General features: G+C 35.8%; 1 protein-coding gene across 1 annotated transcript in view; it reads right to left on the reverse strand.

Moving 5' to 3' along the window:
- Positions 1-13,877, reverse strand: part of LOC139147581 (uncharacterized) — a 31,770-nt gene that overhangs the window by 15,197 nt on the left and 2,696 nt on the right. Inside the window, exon 2 of the mRNA XM_070718711.1 lies at positions 9,785-9,917. The gene's annotated coding sequence lies outside the window, so the exon portion shown is untranslated. The remainder of the gene's footprint in view (positions 1-9,784; positions 9,918-13,877) is intronic.

Raw genomic sequence — 13,877 nt, forward strand, 5'->3', positions numbered from 1 at the left:
TAACTTGTGGTTTGTTAAATCTGTCCTTAATAAAGAGGTGTCCTGATTAGAGAGGTGTCCGTAAGGACAGGTTTCACTGTAATTAACTTCTATGGTAGGTAAATTTTCACTGCTTAAAATAAATCATTCGAAGATTATACAATGCAATGCAACGTTTTCCTCATGACTGTGGTACAAGTAATAGCAAGTAGACGAAACTTTAAAAATATCCATGATAAATGCTATTTTTCGGTTTTTCACTTATAACACCATTCAATTATGCTTTGAACACCTATTTAGAAAACCGTGTGATTTTACATATGATATGAGATTTTCAAATTATTCTTACCTTGTAGGAAGAGATATTTCGAAACAATAAACTAACTGTACTGTATTGGATACAAAACATACATGGCCTATCGTTACCAATCAGAAGTATTACTCATAGGACTAACTTACTGGTAGATCTGTACCATCATCAAATATAATGGCCTTCGACACACTTAATCCTACTTCAAATACCCGCTATTGAAAACAAGATTTTAGTTTAAAGTATATATTCACGAAAGACATTATGAGGGATTTATCTTTTAACCAATCGTGCAGGCACTTTAGTAAAAGTATGTCAAAGTGTTCACTTATAATATATCTTAATTATCTTGTTGGGGTTTACACACAGGTATTTTACCTTTCCATGCAATTTAGTTACTAATGACATCATACAAGTTTTCAGTCACAGGCCACAATGATCAACCATGCTTTATGATGCCTTTTTACAATGAGGCATTAACATATTTATTTATTTTTGACTGTCAACAAAAATACTCATGCTACTGTTGTCATGAATAAACCAATGTTTCCTTTTGCTCGGTCATTAAAAATTATCTGAATACTCCAAGCTTGATGTTGACTTGGTTCACTGCTATTAATCAAGAGGCTTCAGGTATTTGCTAATGTATTCTTTTAATTCCGAAGCAATTGGAATATTTACGAGTGACCTAGCACAAAAATTAGCAAAAAAAATAATATTACACATGCCATTCCTGTATTCCTGCATTGTTCTCAGCAACTGAAATAGTCGTGGTGATGAATTTGCATATCACCATCAATCCCTGCTGAGAAATTAATCTCACTAAAATTGATGAGAGATATCACGTCTGCAGGTCATATTAAGTCATGGCTACCCAAGTCTGGTCAGTTGTAAGGCAAACATGTGGTAGCGCTCTGATTTAAGGCAATTAATTTTATGTAACAGTCACAACCAGGGTGGTCTTAGTCTTGCTGAATCTACACTTTAGCAATGAATTGTTGTGACATGATGTATGGTTTCCACATAAATTATGGATCTCAAAATAAAAGCTATGTTTTATTAGACTTGGATGAGTGAAATAATATTCAAGCATTCTGATACTGTGGAATAATGTATTTTCACTTGGAATTTATTTTAGCAATTTTCGCAGGACCTTTTTTCAGCTAAAATAAAATCCAAGTGAAAAATTTAATTTTCTATACTTTGCATGAGGACAAAGTGAAATAAGATTACAGTGAAACATTGAAAATCTGTTTTTAGCTACATGTAAAATAAATTCCAGTGAAAATAAAATAATCCACAGTAGTTTCTCTTTGACTCTGGTTTAAAAACATATTGACGTTCCCACGAAAAGTTCTGGCTGTCGGATTTCATCATCTGGATTAATTCAGAGTTGATAACTGCCTGCACCAGGTTGGTACATTTTTGGCTAGGCAAGGTGACATTTTACTGTTTAACCTACCTGATTGACAGGTGGGAATAATTTCCTATCTCTCATACATTGAGACCAGAGGTGAGCCATTCAGGTATGCAATATGCCAAACATACCGTGATTATCAGGACAGCTACTATATCCTAGGGCTGGAAACTTTCCAAGCAACTTGGCTGGATTTATGCTTAGAAGTATCTTCCAGGAAATTTCTAACAATGGTCAATTCTCTCTTTTTATGTATTGTGTCCCAGATTTGGACAAAGAAGATGATTTTAATCTCAGCAGGAAGGGAAGGATTAACTTTACTATTGAGTTACATATGTACATCATCTCTATTGTATCCCTGTTGCTCAGAAACCTATCTTTGTAACCCATACAGAGGGGCTGGCCCACAACTGGAAAATAGTGTTTAATACTTGGCTTTCTCTGTCTTAGCATATTGACATGTGACCTCACTAACATGGTGATATTTTTTCAATTTTTCAATCTTTTTCATCAATTTTCCTACTATGTCTATTACACAGCAATTATCCCATATTGGTACTGATGTTGGCACCCAATTAAACAAAGCTAGTAATTCATTCAGATAGAGAAGGGCTGTTATCTTAAAATGGTACTTATTAAGAATATAAACTGACATGACAAGTATCATTTCAGAACCTAAGACTAGTAAGGGGTCTTAAAATTAGGATGTGAGAATGCTGATTCTACAGTGAAATTGGAACATAAGTAACACATGTCCACTCTCTTCTACCTCTACACTTTGGTATGATTCTATGTATCAGTTTCTGTAGCAAAGTTGGGTCTCTACAAACTGAAATTAAAAATCTGCATTTGACCCTTCCATGTATGGACTATAAAAATGTTGTCTTGAAAGGAGTACTATAGCGACGGTGTATTCTGAGAATGATGGTGATAGGTGTTTTCTAAAAACTCGATAGGTGTTTCTAAAAATCGAGACTTCACTTCTGAAAACTTGAGCTAGACAAACAAAACGCATGGTCATCTACCTGTACTTCAGCACAGTAAAGTGTCTTCTATTACAGTGAGGATATATTCACTCAGAACGATGGTATACGGTACTTGTACCGTAAAAGCCCTGCCCAACTTTCGTTGAAAGACAATCCTTGCAATGAATATGGCCCAACTCATTCTATTATGTACATTGACGATAAAAGGTGAAATAAGATGCAATTCTTTTATTTTGCTGATCTTGTCCTTAGTCTACTATTTATGTACTTTTACTGCTCTTATGGAGCATCACTGTACGTTCAGATGCAGACAGTTACACAAACACAAAGCATTGCCAATTACTGAACCACAGCATTCCTGCAGAAACTCTGTGCTTCAATAAACGGTAATGCAAAATTTGTGCCTGAAAGTTACTTGGGGACTGTACAAAGCTGTAAATGAGTGTAATTTTTGTGGTTAAAAAATTATGACAAGCATGTGTAGTTGAAATCTAGCAGTTTGCTGAACAGTAAATACCGGTACCAAATCAATGGAAGCATGTATGGTCCCGCCAGCCCTTCCTTCACTATGAATGGTGATAGTCTGGTTGCAGCAGTACCCAAAACACAGTGAACCACAGTCAAGTGGTCTGATCCTGGTAAACTGGTGGTTCAAGATGTCAGACACTAGATTTGCTCACTGCAAGCAGTACAATAGAGTTAAAATGTATTTTAACAGGTGACATTTTAAACAAACATAACTGACAGAGTTCTGATCAACATTGGCCAAAATATTTACACAGTGTACACTATGTTATAATTTCAGCATATTACAATTAATAACCCTTAGGGCCCTACAAACAAAATTTGAAAGCTTTAAGATAAGCAGTTTCAGAGGTGATGATTTTCTGCAAAGGCAGAAAAAGTTTGAATTCAAAACTTACATAAATTTCAACATCATCACAAGAGTCCGAATGGGGTTATCCTTAGAAAATCAACATAATACATGTAACTTTGAAAGCCATTGTGAAAATAGTTTACACAGAAAAATGTTCGATGTAAACAGGCAAAATTGCCCCCAAATTTTGAATCACACCGTAAAGATATCTTGATAAGACCATCACTACCAACCTTCAGACAAAATTTCACAGCAGTTGTTGACCGAAGATAATTGGCTTAATTCAAGTTTCTCTATTTGCACAAATTTGACTGAGGTGTTCCTTCTCACAAACAATTTTAGAGAAGAATAGGTTTTGACAACATGAGAGAGAATTTGCTAATAATTTCAAACATTTGCAAATATCGTCCTTATGTTGAAATATCTCATAGCATCATGCCACCGCACCTAGAAATTAAGTTTTAAAATTTCATAGCTACAGGATAAGCACTTTTAGAGAAGATTTTTCCATACAAATGAGGAAAAAACCAAAAAAAAAAATACTAATATGTCAAAAGTATCAACATTAGACCAAGTTTAAAGGAGGTCACTACTTAGGAAACAAACAAACAAACCAAATTTCCAGGCTTATTATTGTGAGGCTTACACAACGTACTGTCGGAGCTAGCAATATGATTAAAAGTAATTAAAACGCTGCACTTGATATCATACTTAACTTGACTGTAGTCCGTCTGAGCTCTGATTTGCAGCGGATATGGTCTACAGCTTCATTTGCCTGAAATTCAAGCATAGCGATGCGGTCCCAGTAGCTTGAAATTTGTTCAGTGAAACTAATGTCTTATGAAATAATGCAAAATTTGATTGACAACTGCTTGTTGTCTCCAAAATTTACAAAATGTCCCCAAAAATAAATGGTAGTGGGACACAGTGTCCCTGATCTAAAATTCCTGGCAGCAACACTGCTACTGGAAAAGCAGTTTCGCCAAAGAAGATTTTTGAAGAAAAATGAGGATAAATTCTCACATCTTCACTTTAAAATTTTAAGATAATTTTATAAAATTTAATTCAGTATACAGGTCTACGAACACATAAGCCACATATCATGACAATCAAACCAGTATTTTGAAGAAGAATCTAAAGTGTCCAGAAAGTTCATGGAAGTTGTTGTCATGCAGTCAGCTGTTTGATAATCTCCAAGATGTTGACAGAACTGGAAAGACTCCTATTCCATATGCAGCTAAATCATGTTTGGGGATTGCTTTGAGGAAAATGGAGGCAAATTAGCGTATGCGTCCTGCTATAAGAAGAACTGATTATGAGTTGTGAAGTCATTGGCTAATTCAACAATCTTTTTTCTGAGCTATGCCCCATTTTACAATCCACTGAATGAAATATATTGTCTTATGCAAAGCATGATTAGTTCATTTATTGGGTTTCATCGGTGCTCGCTGTCGTTGTCACAACACTGACACACAATGTAAGTTTTACTTCTGGAATGCAATCATCAAACAGTAACGGAACCACTGTGGATGCTTGCATATATATGTGTGTGTGTATGTGAGAGAGCAGGACAGGAAACCTCTTGACCTATGAGACTCTAACCTGTCAGGGCAACTATTGAAATCCTTTTCACTAAATGACGTGAAGGTCTATTTGTTCTGCTGGGGCAAGTGATGTCCCCATGACAACATTTGACAATTTTTGCACTCTCACTTCCCTTTCGGATATCCCCCTCTGAAACCCATGGTGTAATGTACATTATCAAATTCTCAGTACAAAAGCATTGTCTTCCGGGTATACCAAAACAACACCGGAAAGTGTAAAATTGCTTTTTTTTTCATTGGAAGGGACACGTTTGGTCACAGCCTTATGGTTATGTCTTTTTGAGTTAGACTTTATAATACCGATGCTGGTAACAAGGTGACCAATTATAAACAGCCAATTAAGGTAGAATGTGCCTAGGGGACAGATATTTGGACCCTCAATTTTTTATAATTCTTTTCTGATCTAACGGTACCACTTGTTGGGGTTCAATTTAAAACTCTTGGAGTGACAAAAATTTTCACCATTGTACTTTTTCCAAAATTGAAATTTACATTTTTCCCTGTAGGGTTAACACAGGGATGGCAGCCATTTTGAATTTCAATTAATGGTAAATGTTTGCTAATTTGTTTCTACGGTGCCAAACTTTGCACAGTGACCCCTGTTTTTTATTCTTGATTTGGTAAGGTAAGTAAATGGTTTAAATTTTCATTGAGGAAAGTTTGAGCAAAGCTTAAGTTTTTCACTTTTGAGGAGCATACTATACTCCTTGCAAGCATATTACCACAATGAAAATACTTGATGACAAAATTTCATGTACTCACAAGAAATTAAACGATAGAAGTAACCCTGTGTTACATCTATGTACACGTATATAATGAAGGCCAACTTTTCACTCAACACAAGCAAGCTTTCCGCGGTTGAATACAGCAGAACATTTCCCATAGAAGCAAATGAAATACAACTTATCAACATAATGTTGAAAGATGAAAACTTTGCGTATATTTCAGTCATCATACAATGACATGATAAATTAAGACGGTGATGACTGTGGTAATTTGAAGTGGCATACCAATTACTTTTTAGCATGGTACATTGATACCATGTGAATAAAAGACACAACAAATCTGACAATTTATTGTTCTTTCTATTGGTACATAAAAATTCCTATAGAGTTACATTTTCAGGTCATCAATCAAGTGAAGTAGCTATTGACAGACAGGTTCTTTAGGGTGTCTTGTTCAAGGCTATAAAAACTTCACCTCTGCACAAAGCACTAGGATGTGACCACACTTTCTTTGTGGCTCTGAGTGAGATTTCTTGTGATCATGATTTTCAAATATCTTGTTTTCACCTGCTCACCCCTATTCCCTGTAAGGAGGTCCACAATTACCATTGATAATATTGGGTTTGGGCCAAACCATGTTGGTAAAAGGGTTAAAGGGTCAGTAGCTGTAACTTTTGATGATTATTTTCAGTTTTTGTTTATAATGTAAACTAATGATGTTTCTTTTTCTACTCCCAAAAGCATGTTTAGATACACAGTCAGTGTTGGGCTTGTCCACTGAGCCTCTACATGTATAGACTGCATTGTTATTGTTGACACGTGAATTCTGGTCCGGCCCAGAATTGTAAATGCAAACAATAGCGATGCATTTTACAAGTATGGACACTGTATTTCAGCTGGTGTTTCAACATGCTGTGGGGAAGAGAACAAGAACTTTCGATTGACATACACAATAAAAAACAGTGAAAACTCATCAAAAATCATCTTTATAGTCCAGACGACTGGATATTGCTTCTATCTTTATATTCATGGTTACAGCTCCATCCGCTGTGATTTTTAAAGTCTTAATATATGTCTTCTCTTTGTTGAAGATTGTTTCTTTTTTCTTCCTCAATGATCATGTCGAAATGTCAAGTTCTCAACAGCATATTTGCAATGTCCAGTGTCATTGTTGACAAGTAAATTTTAGTCAGGATTAGAATTTGTAAACCACTACATGGCATGTTGTACACAATGTATTGTGCTGCTCAGGCTAATACTTTATACCTAAGACAGAATGAGCCCTTGGGTACAGATATTCAGACTCTCAAACTTTTACAATTATCTTTTCTGAGGAAAAATAAAACTTGGTATTCAAAAAACCGAGATGGTAAATTTTTTTCTTACTCCAAGAGCTTTAAAATGAGCCCCCCAAAATAGTAGATCTGACAAAAAATTGTAAAAATTGGAAAGTCTGAATATCTGTTCTTGAAGCGCATGCTACCTTAAAAGTATATCAAACTACAGTAAGTGATGCTTGGCTGGTAAAAGCATACCATGCCAAATAGGTGACAGTACATATAGGCCTTGGTTCTTCACCACTTTTTACTGTCTTGGGTGACATGCCTGGCAGAATAAGGGTTAACAATGTGATTTCAGAGAGGGGTTTTATAATACTGATATCTTTTCAACATTATCAGAAATAATGTTGCATTTATAATAATAACAAGGAGTTTTATGAGCACACTGCTGCTCAAAAGTGATTTCAATATAATCACAACTTGATCCCTGCGACAAGTGTATTTGATGATGTACTTCAGGACAGTATTATATCTTTGATATGGTAATGCCCATTATTAAAGGGACAATAGCTGTCACTTTGTCATGATATTTATTTCCCTTGGTGAATACCTATAAAATAATCCTATGATTTGTTCGTCTCCCTAGGGTATGTGGAAATGCAAAATCTTGAAGCTTTGCAATCAATAAAACATTATATACAATGTGCAATATCATAACTGACATGTGAATTCTAGTCTGGCCTGGAATTCAATTATCAACAATGAAATTTGGCAATTAACATGTGCAGACCATTCCATTGCAATTGTAGGGGTAGAAGTTAGAACAGGAAGATGTACTGTTACAAACTGAACTAAAAATGCCTGAAATTCATCGTATTTACTTCTAATCATTGCTTGAACAACAAACATCTTTTCAGCATTATTCTATTTCGAACACATGAAGGCCAAGCAACTGTAATTTTTGATGTTTTTTTCACTAACGCAAACTATAGTCCAAACTTCAATAAGCATATTGAGATCCACAGTGCTGAGCTTGTCAACTCAGTCTGTGAATGTGTAAACTGCATTGTTATTGTTGAAAAGTGAATTCTTGTCCAGACTCGAATCCAAATTTATGTAAACGGTCACAGTGCACTCTACATGCATAGACACTGAGTTGGCGAGCTAGTGGACGAGAACAAGAGAACTAGCAATTATCTTACAAAAACAGTAAGAACTCATCAAAAGTTACAGCTACTGGCCCAACAGGTTGTCTTATTTGTTTGAATAAAGAAAACCCTGACTGAACAAGTAGTTCAGATACTTAAATCTGCTATATTACTAGTATATGACATATTGCGTTTCGCTGATTGACTTTACATGGCAGAAGTAAATTTGGGAGGGGGGATGTTTGAGCTGAAGGATTTTCATATTTTCAACAGCATCTCCAGTATATTGGTCCACATCCAGACAAAAGAGAATTAGCAGGTTACACCCCAGGTAAAGAAAGGGGTTATGAGGTAACACACTGTCTGTGCAATTGTATTATGGTTACCAACCAGTACTGTTTGGCGTCTGCAGTTTCGTATTGCACTCTCCTGAGCAAGTCTCCTCAAGTGGCTTTTTTTTATGTTGAGGGGTAACACCCTTAGTCTTTCACTCAGTGAAGGGGAATTACCTGTTTTCTGAATGGGCTGTTAAAGTGTAGTGCGGACAAACAAAAATTTCAACTCAAATCTTTTATGTGGGTGTGGCACATACCAAGTTGAGACACACAATAAAGAGTTAGGGTGACCCAAATACAAACTGGCAATGGCACCCAACTGGTAAATGCCTCTGTACAACTGACAACCAATCCTAGACCTTAATCACCGCTAAGTACAATTTGTCCTGAAGTGATCGTCATGACAACACAGCACACATGACCCATCCACCTCAGGCAGGCATGTCAGGGATCTTGCCTAGGCCTTGTCCAGCAACAACTTATATTTATTCGATGGGTCAGAGGTTGCCGTGTGTCTATGATATATCAAAGCAAAGTGTGTACTTTTCATATCTTATAATACTGAGTGGCCCAATGACTCTACACAAATACCTCCGTTGGATTGACTCAGTGGACCATGGGATATATGTCAGCCAAGAAGTCGCAAACATTCAGTACATTGAAATTCTTCCAACTATGCAATACAACACAAATGGTTCAAGAGGAATCAGATGATTATAAATGTCACAGTCTCCACTGATATCAAAGACATATCTTGACATTATACAACCCTTTTCCCTCACAATTGCGTTAATCCTATGCTTAAAATATGCAAATGGCTTGTAGCTATTCAGCTTTTCTCCGACAAAATTTTATAAATTGTTATCCAGTAGAGGTCACGTTTCAAAACTCAGGAAAGGAGTTCAGTCGTCGAATCAACAGGCCAAATCATATACTTACAAAAAAACTGCCCTTTATCTTTTGATGCCAAACAATAAATCTTAATTTTCAACGGGCCTTTTATCCCCTTCGACTGTACGCCTCATTTACTATAATTTCCTATGTGAATTATGTCATTTAGCGGGGACGTTACAAGAATAAATCAAACCAAATGATGGATTCCACGAAAAAAAGTTACAAGTACCTTGTCTGCGAAAACAGGATCTGATAACATAGAAAAACTGTACAGTCGAAACTTCAGACCAGCAGTGTGCTTAGTACACTTTCGTCCAAAAACGTGACAGGAATATCATGGTCTTCACGTCTCACCTATGAAACTGAAAAGAGAGAAAAGAATATGTGCTGTCATGCATGCCAATTAATAGATTTCTGAAGGCGAACTATTCGCCTCAAGGCCCCCAACCCTTTTATTAAGCAGACGAAAAATCCCAATCCATCCAGCTGAAAAGAATTCTTTTACAGCCAGGGCTTCTACCACTTGAACACAACAAAAAGAGAACTTTGATGAAAGGCCAGGTCAGCTAGGGCAGGAAGTGTAAGAGCAATCTACGTCAGTAATTTGCCTCCTGTTTACGTGATAATAACAGACCCCTTGTGACATGTATCGATCAGCAGTCAGCGTGCACCACCACAACCCCGGCATAAAATTTCCTGCCGGTGGCCAGAGACACAGGAAAAGAAAGTTCATATGATCCCCCACTACAGACCGCTTGCTATGTAACATTATATCAGCAAAGGGCAAGCAGTTGAACTGGAAAGCCATTCATGTCACTGACAACATCTGAAAAGGATATCCAGGTCACGTTGCATACAACCTTGCTGGCGATAAAAGTCTAAATCTCTATCTTTTGGGGTGCTGTCTTCGACAACAACACCCAACTGGTCAAATAGGAAGTATGGAATAGGGCCTATAGGTGAATGTGTTTGGAATACACATTATTGGTACAAAAATAATCACAATCATAACAATCCATAATCTGATAACACTGGGTCAAAATTTGTAATACAATAGTTATAAACACAAAACAGCACAGAACAGACAATTAATCTCTGGCACACACAACAAAGTCAAATTCATGAAAGAAAGATATATGGACTGCTGGCCAAAAGACCAACTAGGACGACTTTTCGCTGGTCTGATGATTCAAAAGAAATTCTACTTGTGAGGTTAGTCCAATCCAAGCATTTCTAGATAAACATAAACAGGTCTCTCTCGGACTTACAGCAAAGTAACAATGCCTGTAGCAGAAGCATCTCAACTCCTAAAGAAATAATAAATATGTTTAATGACAGCCATTACAAAGATATCTGATAAATCCTTTACGAAAATATTTTATCACACTGCAAATTAAGGTACAGATAGATAGATGGATGGGGATATCAGCCAAGTAGCATGAGGAATAAATAGATACCAAGAGAAATTATTGGCTAATTGGGCCAAAAAATTAAGAACTTGTGTTTCTCACCTGAAGTATCTCATAAAAATGATGTGGCAGCACACAGGTTTTTAATTTTTTACTTATATTTTTGAGCTCATAAGATGTGATCCGACACAATATGTTACAGTTTTGGTCAAATGTAGCACAGTCAGTTTCTGATATCTGATTTTAAAATGAACTTGAAATAAAAAGGTTGTTGTAGATAGATACTTGAGACATTGAGAAACAAAACTTTTCCTTTTTTGGCCCTAGCGTAAGAATTTGAGATGTTACACGCTGGATTATCAGGAAAGTAAACATAGGGCCAAGTCCCTGAAGCTACTATAGACATGGATACAAAATTAAGTATTTCCTGACTGTATGAAATTATCTTACTAAGGTCATCCAAGGGACCTGTAAACCAAATATTAAAGCTGTCTGACCAGCGGTTTTGAAAAAACAAGCGACTAAACAGTTGACAGAGCTCTGCTGTGTTATGTAGAGAATAACCTTTTGTGACACATGTATTGATGAAGAAGGTGGATATCTTTGATAGCTCATTTCAGGATGACCTGACCAAAAATGGAAAAAAAATTCTGTAAAAATACAGATTTGCATATTTCATCACAATTTTAACAAATCTAAGTTGGGTTATCCCTAAGGACCTGTATACCAAATAACAAAGCTGTCTGACCAGTGGTTAAAAAGCAGATTTTTTACCAAAAACGCCTTTTTTGGTGCTAATTTGCCTATTTTCAACAACATCAAAAAATTAATAGAAATAGTTTCTCAAAATCATATATTTTATCCACACAACAAATATCAAATCAGTAAGTACTGCAGTTCTCAAGATATTTGAGTGGACGGACGCCTCACAAACGGACATACATACATACATACATACATACATACATACATACATACATACATACATAGATACTGACAGTGCACGCCGGACAGATACCCATCCCAATAGCTTCTATAGACTATATTAGTCTATAGTAGCTAATAAACGAGAGTTAATTACATTCTAATTAAAGTCAACAAGACTTGCTTAAATCAAGATTTTCGTCATAAAAAAACAGCATATCTGTCAGGTTATAAAGAATCTTAAGCTGGTTATCTTTTTATCAGTATTTTCATCCCATTAACCAGGCACATTTTAACTTTCAAATTAACATTGTAAGTAAGTTCTGTTGAATAAGTTGAGACTGTACGTACTCAGAGAAAGCATACTGAAGAGACAAATGTTTGAAACTTAAGAAGTTCAAGGTCATCAAAAGCATCATGTAACACTTTCATTGCACTGTTTACACAGATTGCATAATTGCTATAAATAGCACATGAGGAATCTTACAGCCCAGCTTTACCATAAAATCCCTATCACTTTGACCACTCTTTTAATTGACCACTCTATTTTTTTCCTCAAAAAGTAATTTTATTTTATCCTTACCAAGTCAACCATAAATGGAAATTAGAACTTTCTCTATCTCTATTTATTTGACCACCCTATCATGACAAACTATTTTGAGCAATTTCTTTTAGATAACATACATGGCACAATAAATGATGGTTCAGAATATGTCAAAGTTGGGATTCAGGAAAGTTGCCTTTACATATTTTAATCCTCCAAGCTGGTAAGCATTTCACTATGAACTGTCAAAAAAAGTTGAACTTTCTGATAACTCTACACTAAAATTATTTTGGCTTTGATGATTTCCTAATTAATTCAATTATTTAAAATCATATCAATTATTTTTTTCTGGGTGAATTGATAGGGTTTATACAGTACAAGAATTACATACAATGTAAGTCAAATTTTGATCAAAAATGACCAAAAAAAATTCCTTAAAAATACACATTTGCATATTTCATCACAATTTGAACAATCTGAGTTGGATTGTCCCTAGGGACCTGTATACCAAATAACAAAGCTGTCTGACCAGCGGTTCTGAAGAAGAAGATTTTTACCAAAACGCCTTTTTTGCATTAATTTGCCTATTTTCAAAAATATCAAAAATTAAAAAAACTAGTTTCTCAAAATCATATTTTTCATCTACACAACAAATATCAAATCAGTAAGTATTGCGGTTCTCCAGATATTTGAGTGGACGGACGCCTCACAAACGGACATACATACATACATACATACATACATACATACATACATACATACAGACTGACGACGGACGCCGGACGGATACCCATCCCAATAGCTTCTATAGACTATAGTCTATAGTAGCTAAAAATTAATAATGTAAGTAAAACCTTGCCATTATCATGCAAAGAAAAATAATTTTTTATAATTTTTTGAACACTAACTGCAGTATCTTGCCATTGTGAAATATGAGATGAATTATAAAGATTTCCAAGAAGGCCGTCATGTGAGAAAAGGATAGGATAAAACATGAGACCTTCACTTCCTGTGCTTGCCAAATGACATTATTGGGTACTGCAAGGTCAGAAATAGATGGTGTACATGTCATAACTACAAAATATTGATACAGGTCGGAAAAGGAAGATACGAAAAAAGCTAATCTTAGCTTCTAGGGATATTTTTATAATGCTGATGTAGTTATTTTTGTAGCCGGGGTAGTTATTTTTGTAGTGCTGATTGCACGGACTACTGTAGGGATGTGTGGATGTTTTATCAGTGGGTGTGTAAAACTGAGTCACGTCACAAATGTCATGAGATGATAAGAGTTAGCGGGAGCATATGCACTGTGTAGCACACTGGAATTGAAACCAGTCACATGACAAACTGACGTCTACGTTTGGTTTGAATTTCTCTGGCCTGGACAACAATACTAACCCTGAAGAACGCAGCTCAGTGCCCAGTGCGTATGAAGAAGAATATCA

The sequence above is a fragment of the Ptychodera flava genome, chromosome 13, assembly GCF_041260155.1.
Source record: "Ptychodera flava strain L36383 chromosome 13, AS_Pfla_20210202, whole genome shotgun sequence".
Lineage (NCBI taxonomy): Eukaryota > Metazoa > Hemichordata > Enteropneusta > Ptychoderidae > Ptychodera > Ptychodera flava.